Consider the following 10,410-nt stretch of genomic DNA (forward strand, 5'->3'; position numbering starts at 1 on the left):
TGGGAACAGACACTATCGTGGTGTGAACAAGGGTCACAGGACACCCAAAATATGAACACGAAAGCAACATTTAGCAAGGGCAGTCCAAGGGAAATAAATGAGTACATGCGCTTGAAACCCAATGCAGTGGAAGCGGAAAAGCCAAAAAAGCGATGGAAACAACTTTAAATGCTTATATTATGTTTTGTCATGCTACACAGTGTAGTGTTGCGCTCTAGTCTCCGGCGCCCGGCGTGATGACGTGGCGCGCCGGAGCAAGAGCGGAACACTAGCGCATGCGTGCAGGGAGCAAGGAAAGCGCGCGAAGGAAAGGAAGCGGCAGAAGCGACCGGAGCTCGGGTCAGTGAGACGCTCGGCGCTCTTTGGGATAGCGTATTTGTTAAATACAATAAAGGCACTGCATTACCTATCTGGGAATCCTGTTCTCTGTGAGGGAAGCATTTGGCAACATCACAGTGGCGACGAGGACTGGGATCACCCCACCAACACGAGAGAAGCAGCAGCAAGGGACACAAGGAATAAAGCAGGTCAGAGACTGCTGAAAGGGGCACCACATTGTGAGCACGCCCAGAAATACAGCGCTATTTACAAGAGAGAGTGGCAGCAGCGCACAACACCAGCAACCAGCATACACGTGGCCCAAGCCATACTAAGGCAGGTCAAAGACAGCACAGCGCGCAGAGAGGCACGCAGCTGAGACCCTGGCAGAAAGAAGTGATAGGGAGGAAGGAAAAGTACACCTCCCCGGCGCCACACAAGGTAGAACTACCAGTGCACCTGGCAGTCCCAAAAGCCAAGGAGACGACTAAGACAGAGAAGGAAACCCCAGCGCATCAGGCAGCCCAGGGAACCGAGACGGAGGACCAGGAACACCGCGCAGAATGAGCAACCAGATGACATCTCTCACAGCACCCATCCCCTTCCTACCCAGACCAGGTGAACCCCTGATGAAGTGGGAGGACTAGAGGGAGTATTTCAAAGACTATGTGGAGGCCTTGGAGGATGAAAAGGGCGAGCCATTCCCCAGCGCTAGGAAAAAAGGTTACTACTGCATAACCTGGGCCCGGAAGGTGTACGAGTGTTTGCGAACATTGTGCCAGCAGTGAGACAAGCCGCGGATGATGACGTCTTCAAGCATGCCCTAGAAGACCTAGACAATCACTATCGCCCGGCGGTGTGCGTATCCATTGACCGGTACAACTTCCAACAAAGGAAGCAGGAAGAAGGGGAATCAATAGATGATTACGTGGCGGCTTTGAGGCGACTGGCCATCACGTGCAAATATGGACAACTACAGGACGAGTACATCAAGGACCAAATAGTCATGCACACCACGAACAGGTCAGTCCAAGACAAGTTGTGGGCGCAGGGTGAAGCGTCGCTCAAAGACGTGACAGCCATGGTAAAGAAGGCGGAACTTTCAAAACGCTGCGCAGAAGCAGCCAAAAAGGAGACTCCGCAGAGGCAAATGGTCAACAAAATAGACAAGGCTCATTCGGCTAATAGGCAAAGGGGATCCGCTGGAGAAGGAAGGCACGATTCCAAGTGGACTGGGAAACAGGCATCACCAGGAAGGCAGCCCACGGACAGCAAATTTTCGTGCTACAGGTGCGGGAGTACAGCTCACTCAGCACAAGACAAACGGTGCCCAGCGTTTCGCGCCAGATGCTCCTTCTGTGGCCTGGTAGGCCATTTTGAGAAAGTTTGTCGCAGGAAAGGGAAGAAATTCATGGTGAAGTGCATTGGGCAGTCCCTGTCAGAAGGCCAGACTGAAGACCAGGAAGAAGAAGACATGGTCTTATGCGTCGAAGAACAGGTGTTAGAGGTAACGGGCAAACGCTCGGACAAGCTGCGCACAGACATGCTGATAGGAGGAGTGAAAGTTCACATAGCAATGGACTTGGGATCTCCATACTCCATTGTACAACGATCGGTGTGGGAGGAAGACTTTGTACCCACCCTGGGTCCGCAGTTAAACCCACCGGACATACGACCTATTTCATACACCAGCAACGCAATTCCCATGGTGGGCTTCCGCGCCTTGAAATTCGAATTCAGAGGTAGATCAGCGATCTGCAAGCTATATGTGGCGGAGCGGGGACCCTCAGTGCTAGGCTGGAGAGACCAGGGTGACCTGGGAATAAAGTTAGATCCAGGAGGCAAGGAGCAAATCCTTTTGACGGAAGACAGCCGCTGGCCACAGCAAGACAAACTGAAGCAGACCTTCCCCAAGGTGTTTGGAGGCACGGTTGGAAAGTTGGACAAGTTTGTACACAAGATACTCCTCAGAGAGGATGCCCGTCCGGTGTCCCACAAGGTCAGGAACATCCCCATCGCTATTAAGGAAGCAGTCCAGCAGGAACTCCAAAGATTAGAAGAACAAGGGATAATAGAACCGATAGAATGCTCAGAATGGCTGGCCCCCTTTGTCGTAGCCAGGAAACCCAATGGCAAGGTACGTTTATGTGTGGACCTCCGCGAGCTCAACAAATGCCTAATAGTGGAAAATTTTCCCCTACAGAGGATCGAGGAAATGTTGGCAAGAACGAAAGGTGTGACATGGTTCTCAACAATTGACCTCCCATCAGCGTATCATCAGATTGACTTGCACCCATCGAGCAGAAAACTAACCTCATTCATCAGTTCCGCCGCATGCAGTTTGGCCTGGCTTCTGCGGCCGCGGTGTTCCAGAAGCTGATGCACCGCCTATTCAAGGACCTACCAGGCGTTCAGTACGACATCCTGATCATGGGAACAAACCAAGAAGACCACGACATGAAACTGACAAAAGGTGCTAACAGTGCTACAAGAAAAAGCTCTCACCGCCGAGTGGAGTAAGTGCAGGCTGGGCATGTCATCTGTCACCTATCTAGGACATGAAATAGGGAGTCAAGGAATCTCCCCCAAAAGACAAAACGTGAAAGCCATTTGCGATGCCAGAGCCCCAGTCAACAAGGAAGTGAGGTCATTCCTTGGAATGGCGGAGTACTATAGTAAATTTGTAAGACACTTCGCCACAAAGACTCATAAACTCAGACAGCTCACCAGGGACAAATCGTCGTTTAAATGGGATAAAGAGGCACTGAGTGAATTCGAGGGTCTGAAAAACGACATAAGTGGAGCAGTACCCCTGCACGGATATGACCCAGCGGGCAGCACCATATTGACAACGGATGCCAGTGAAAAAGGATTGGGAGCAGTGCTGGCACAGGAGAGGAAAGATGGCACAGTGGAGACACTCAGTTTTGCATCCCAGGTGTTGTCCCCCACCGAGCAGAGATTCAGTGTCATAGAAAAAGAGATGCTGGCGGTCACATGGGCCATGGGAAAATTTAGACAATTCATTTGGGGCACAAGATTCAAACTGCAAACGGACCATAAACCACTAGTCAAGGTGTTAACCTCCTGCGGCCACGATACTGCCACACCACGCATCACAAAGATGACACTCAAGTTACTAGACTACACCTATGATGTGGAGTACTTGCCAGGGACACAGAATAAAGTAGCGGACTATTTGAGCAGGGCCTCAGCCATGGAGGATGCGATGGCAGTCCCACCTGGCACAGACGAGATGGTGGCGGAAATGGCTGACTCGGAGAGGACAATCAGCAGGCAAGAATGGGCCCAAGCCTATGAGAATGACAGTGAAATCGAAGAAGTCAAACAATATCTGATCTCTGGGTGGCCAGAAAAAAGGCATCTCAAAGCGGACCTGTGGAAATACTACGAGATACGGGAGGAAATATCAATGAGTGATTCAGGCATCTTCATGTACCGGGGAGATAAAGTGATCCCTCCAGTGACACTAATTCCTCTGCTACTGAACCAGCTTCATGAAGGTCACCTTGGCATTGTGAAAACAAAGATGAGGGTGAAACAAACGTACTGGTGGCCGGGAATGGACAGTCAGATAGAAAGGCAAGTGAGGGAATGTGTCCAGTGCCAAGGAGCGGATAAAATACTGAGACCATTGAGGCCTGCGTTGGGCGAATTTGAGCGACCCCAAAATCCATGGGAAGATATAGCAGTGGACATATTGGGTCCCGTTCAACAACAGAGGTATAGCCAAATACTTGTGGGTCGTCATAGACAAATACTCTAAATGGCCTGAAATAGAGGTGCAAGAATCCATGGATTCGGACACTGTGTTGAGATTTCTCACTTCACTGTTCTTGAGGGAAGGAATACCGAGGACGATATTAAGTGACAATGGGCCACAGTTTACCTCGGATAAATGGACCAAGTACATGGAGAGGAACGGGATAAAGTCCAAACACACGGCAGTGTACCATCCCGCATGCAATGGACAAGTAGAACGGTTCAACCGTGTGCTGATGGGGTCCATACAGGCTGCCATAATGCAAGGGAAAGATTGGGAAACGGAAGTTCAGAGCATGCTGTGGGCTTACAGAATCACCCCGACAGTGCAAGGTTACAGCCCCTTCCAAATCCTGAGAGGCAGGCTCCCCTTTACGAGAGACAATTTAGTGTGGAGAGAAAAAACAGTGACGAGCAAATGGTCGCCGGCGGTGGTACAGCACAACCTGGAGAGGGCCCAAAAGGTGTACGCTACGCATTACAACAAAAGGCACAACACCAAAGCCACTGATCTGGAAAAAGGGGAATGGGTTAGAGTCAAACTTGCAACTCTCCAAAAGAAAGGGGGAAAGCAAGTACAGCAAACCCCTGCAGGTTCAAGAAGTGTATGGAAGAGCGGCCTTGCTCAGTGATGGGAGAGTGTGGTCCCAAGCCCGCATGGCAAAGATCAACAGGATCATGCAGTGGCCGGCGGGCAAGGAGGAAGAGAATGAAGGCTAGAAGCAAGCCAACGGAGAAGAAGAGACTGTGATAGGGAATGAGAGGCAGAAGGAAAGACCTGCTCAAGAGGACAATGAAGAGAACGAGGAAGCACTGGCAGATGAAGGAGCAGTGGTGAACACGACCCCGGCTGGGGAGAAGGAAGCGGGCACACAGAAGGGAGTGAGGAGTCTTCCCGGTGAAGGTAAGAGGGAAGAGCTCACACCGGTAAGACGAACCCGTGCCGGGAGGGCAGTCACCCTGCCCCCTCGATTCAAAGACTGATATGAGTGACTATTTAAGTTGGGACCTAAGTGTTGTTTACGTTATTGGAAAAGGAGATATGTAGTGTTGCGCTCAAGTCTCCGGCGCCCGGCGTGATGACGTGGCGCGCCGGAGCAAGAGCGGAACACTAGCGCATGCAGCAAGGAAAGCGCGCGAAGGAAAGGAAGCGGCAGAAGCGACCGGAGCTCGGGTCAGTGAGACGCTCGGCGCTCTTTGAGATAGCGTATTTGTTAAATACAATAAAGGCACTGCATTACCTATCCTGGAATCCTTTTCTCTGTGGGGGAAGCATTTGGCAACATCACACACAGGCATTTATTAGTGCTATCTCAAAGGACAAAAAGTCTAGTAAACTCTAGTTAGCCATGGTGATTCATCAAGAGCTATCATACCAGCCTCGCCAGGTACTTTCTGCTTTCAGGCAAAGTTGACAAAAAGCACACAACACCTTGAGCACAACACTCCACGCACTCGAGATCGCAAAGATAAACCTATTTAAATACAGAACACTTGACTTTACCACCGCACCTAGCAGTGTATAAAACGACAGCAAACCCAAATACGCCCCTACAGATTTGATACAACCGTCGCACTTGCCCAAGATACACCACTGAGTTTACCAACTGTCGAGGTCAGCAGTTGATGCTAAGCACATGAAGAAACGCCCACTATGTAACATGAACCGGCTCAGAAGCATTCGTAAGCTCTAGACATCACAATGAATCTGAAAAACGTTAGTAGTAACAGTAGTCCGTGTGATGCTCCGTTTAGGATAAACTCACCGAAACACGGTTTGCCAAACCAAAAGCAGCAAAAATGTTTGTTGACAGTAAAGTGTATCAAGAACGATGGTTGATGAACATCTTTATTATAATTGCTACACAAGGAAGCAAAACTGAACAAGTCCAAAACTTCCGAATCTCAAATAAGCATAGTATCCTGTCAAGGTAACCGCAGCTTGAACTGAAAGTCTTTCCAGGACACGGGCGAACGCAAGAGTAAAGGTTGACACGATGTTCTGGTTCTTCTGCAGTAAGCCATATTCATCAGTCCAGCTATAGGTTGTTCCAGCTGTTCTGGGCCAGGAGTGTGGCAGGTGATATCCGGCAAACGCTTCGTAGTTCCATTCAGAAGCTCTATGCTCAGGTTTGCACCCCCGCAGCCGAAGCTTACTTGGACCTCTGCCTCATCTTTCGCCTTTTACGCTTCAGCCTAAAAAGGAAGGACAATATATTAATGACATTGTAAAAAGATTAACTCTCCAGAAATGGCTATTAACACCAACCACAGAATAAAGAGCAAATACAAAACTTGAAACAGAATCTGCAGTAGTGTACTGCACAGATGGTTACCCCAGGTTTGCAGTCCTACTAGCGGTAGATGATACAACCCAAGAGACATATTTACTAGCAAAGTGGTAGAGCATAGCTTTAAGCGCTCCCACCCTTTTAAAACCAAGGAATGCATCTTATTTACAAAAGTGCAGTGCACTCCTGAGTTTCCTTTTGGAGCTGGGGCTAAAGCAGTCTAGCACCAGCGCAGGCGCCCTCACGCCATGTAGCAAGGGTGCCTGCGCTGCAAAGGGGATTGTTTACGAGCAGGAAGGGATAGAGCATATGAACAATCTTTACAGGTGATTTGTTTGAGCAAAATTCCTCGTATCACTAGAGGACTAGGTATTACCTGGTCTTACTTTTGGCGCTGGCCCATACCGTGTAAATACAAGGCAGCGTCAAAGAGCTATGGGGTCGCGGTGGAACGCCCATCACAACACTCAATGCCCACCCCTTTCACGCTAAGTATAGCGTGCCTTTACAAGGTGGCCTTAAGCCACGTTAAGTTGCTTAGCGCAACCTTGTAAATAAGGTGAAGCCCATATCTCCACAGGAACGTCAAAAAAAGTGACGTTCCTGTAGCGATAGGGGCTTGTAAATATGCCTCAAATGTTTAGCTCTGCAGACTATGAATAGCAGAAGAGGGGAGGTTATTTGCTTCGAGCCTTCCCACCATGCAGATGGCTTAATAGCGAAGTCACTTTGAAGCGAACACTAATCACTTTATGCTGCGCAGACTGCACATAACTCAATTTGCAAAAAAGAACTGTCTTATAGCAGTGCTTGATTTAAATGTGCAAAGATAAGTAGATTCACGGAGCCAATAGCTGCTACCATTGTACTGGTTTAAAAGTTAAGGAATGGGGAATCTGGCTTTAAATTTGAGGTGTAATGAGATTTGCAGAACCACTGTCATGGACCCCCAAACAACCCTACCCACACCTGTGCTTTTGCAGTTGAAGGACCTTATCAATGATTCATCTATCAGTCATAATGGGATATTAAACCGGTACTAACGAGGTGAAACCTATGCCCGTTTTTTTAGTGCTCATTTTCAATGCACTACATTAGGCTAGTGTGCCTTTTCTTGCCGCATAACTCCAATGGTCCTGGTATGACGCAACAAACATTTAAGTGCAATACAGCATCACCAAATCCACCCAGAAAGCTCAAAAACGCCTGCCTTAAACAGAAGCACTTTTGCAACAAAAAACAGGCAAAGACAGCACCATAATGCCGCATTTCGTTTGGGCCAGCGGGATGGTAGCAGTAAGAGCATGTGTGGTAGTCTGTAAAAAACGGGAAAGCACTTATCAAATTGTGCCTGGGTGGTACTGGCCAACAGACTGGACATAATGCACAGGACAAATAGCCAGCTGGATTGTCAAACACCCAACAGTGGTACCACTGAGCATTCTATTTTGGAAATCTATATATAGCCTCTGTACCTGCAGATTTATACAGAAATCTCGATATTACGTACTACTGAATAGAACTAGCCAGACTGCAATACTAGATCAAATGTAGTAGGACCTCCCCATGCAATGCCAATATGTAGCTGAAACACAACTACAATGACTGGCACCGTCAACTACAGCACAACTAAAAGCTTGGGAGGATGTTCTTGCAGCGCAGCACGTGGGGTGACCTTACATTGCCTTGGGGTCGCAGAGTTTAAGAGCATCGGCAACACACATTGGTCAGCTGCTGCAAGTTAATCGGCAGGCGTCACAGAACATTTACGGCATATGAAACATCCATGTGTTAATCAAGTCATACAGAGTGCCGCATTACCCATAGGCTAACCTGGCTCCAAGGAGCTAGTCTAGGAAGACCTAAGGCCTGGTGGAACCACACAAAGCCTGGACTACAGCTTCCTGTAGAATTAGAGTGAGTAGATAGATAAGTCATAAAGAGCGATGTAAAGGCATGAGAGCTGGTATCTGATCTATGCATCGGATTTGTGAACGCAGGTGCGAACAACATGAGCACATACCATGGGACGCTGTTTAAAATGAATGGAAAACGACTACCAGTAACGCGCGTGCGACTCCAATACATTCATTACATGGTAAAAGCAAGTCGAAAAAAAATGTAAGCGAGTTTACCTGCGCATACGCTTCTTCCTCCACTGGAAAAAAAAAACACAAACAAGACGCTTTAAAAAAATTGACAATACAAAAACAACACGTTGAAAATGTGCAGCAATAGATAACGCGCACAAGAGGTGGGTCTCCCAGACTGTAACTTACATTTCTCCTTACCGCACATGGGTCTGCTACACCAAGGCGGCGTGAGCGCTCAGATTGAAAATGTCACCCCATTGCATTCGAAAAATAAAAGGACCCCACCCCAAACAAGTAAATAGTGCGTAGTCTCACTGGTAATTCAACATCAATCACTTAAAACAGGCTGCCAAAGGAGAGTTTCAAGACAAAACTTCATACATCGAACCAAAACATATCAGTTTGTTACTCGAGATCCAACTGCTCGTTATCAGCCCGCCATTTCTTAAAATGGTAAAAACGTGTACGATTAATCGTTGCAACTGGATTACAGAACCACATAATGTGAGCACAGGCCCCAGTAGCCCGTTAATTATAGCATTTAAGAAACAAATGCGGCTAGTGTAGACTGCTTACTACCTATTCCTTCCCTCCCAAACAGCGCACATTAACCGCAATCAGTAGTACAATGCCGCCCGGCACGTCAGCCCAAGCCCTCCCCCCACCCCCCTCCGGTAACAAACCGTCCACATACGAGCATTCACCGAAAAAGCACCGCTTACCTTGGCTCTCATCTCCGGAGGATCAGCCTGTGAAGAGGCAAGAACAAATCGTTAGTTTTCGGGGTGGATGGCACTAGGATGCTGCGGATTAAGAACGGATACGGCAAGGGCCGCTCGGCCGTCAACGAGCTCAACACCTACCTTCCAAGATGGCGCCCATGACAAGAGAACGTCACAGCGCCGGACTGCCCTATATATAGTGAGGGAGGTTCCAACATCACTGCCGAAATCTGGATGTGCAGGGGAAATGTGGGAGTTAACAGAATTCTTACCAATAAACCAAGAGAAGCAGGCAGACCGCCGCCTTTCGGTGGAACAACTGTTCTGCTATTAGGAAAGAGTTATCCCAAATCTCTGTCCTGATTCTCCCCTCTGACATATGATCAAACTGAGGCTTACCTTTTGAACCTAAAATCAGGCCTGGGGACACTGCCCATCCCCACTAACTCAGCTAAAACTTTAGAGGAGTCATCCTGGACAGTGACCTGTCCATGGATCTTCAGTTAATCGCACTCTGGCGATCTGTATCTGGATTATCAGAACTTTGCGGAAGCTCTTTCTATTCATCCCTTCCCATGCAAACAGGTAAGACTTGGCTTCAATCTCATACAGGACTGATTATTTCAATGCACTCTGTTTGGAGACCAATAAGACTACCCTCACCAAATTGCAAGTGGAGCACAACGCAACAGCCAAGCTTGCACTAGGCCTCCCCACATAAATGTCAGTCTCAAAAGGACAGCATGAACTTCACTTGCTCCCTGTACAGAAGAGGGTCACCTTCAAGGTCATGTGCATTGTTCACAAAGTACTTTACAGTGCTAGCCCGTGGGGGGAGGGGGGGGGGGGGTAAATCCATGTTCCGATAGCACTCCCCAAGTAGACTTCTTCAATTGGCAGGACGTAATTTAGTAGTCATCCACAAATTGAGGAAAAAGAAAAGATATGGGGAGGTAGAGCCTTTCTGGTCACTACTGGCATGTTCTTGAATACCCTACCCCACAATCTGACCAATATGACGTTTATTTATTTAGAGGTTTTATATAGCGCTCGCTGGACCCGGGGGCATCAGAGCGCTTTACATATTGTGAGCCAGAAGGTAAAAACACAGGGACCCAAAAACATAGCAGTATAGTATATACACAACATATAAGTCAACATATGGGGGACTTCAGGAAGATAAATCTGGGAAGACAAAAACAC

General features: G+C 48.2%; 1 long non-coding RNA gene across 1 annotated transcript; it reads right to left on the reverse strand.

The window, feature by feature from the left end:
• Positions 1-5,932: 5,932 nt before the first annotated feature.
• LOC147748806 (uncharacterized) lies at positions 5,933-9,969 on the reverse strand. The gene is made up of 3 exons (XR_015309646.1): positions 9,208-9,969; positions 8,528-8,550; positions 5,933-6,297 (listed from the first exon to the last, which is right to left on the reverse strand). It is a non-coding gene; the product is annotated as an uncharacterized LOC147748806 (long non-coding RNA).
• Between the last annotated feature and the right edge of the window lie 441 nt (positions 9,970-10,410).

Source organism: Lissotriton vulgaris, chromosome 1_1, assembly GCF_964263255.1.
Source record: "Lissotriton vulgaris chromosome 1_1, aLisVul1.2, whole genome shotgun sequence".
NCBI lineage: Eukaryota > Metazoa > Chordata > Amphibia > Caudata > Salamandridae > Lissotriton > Lissotriton vulgaris.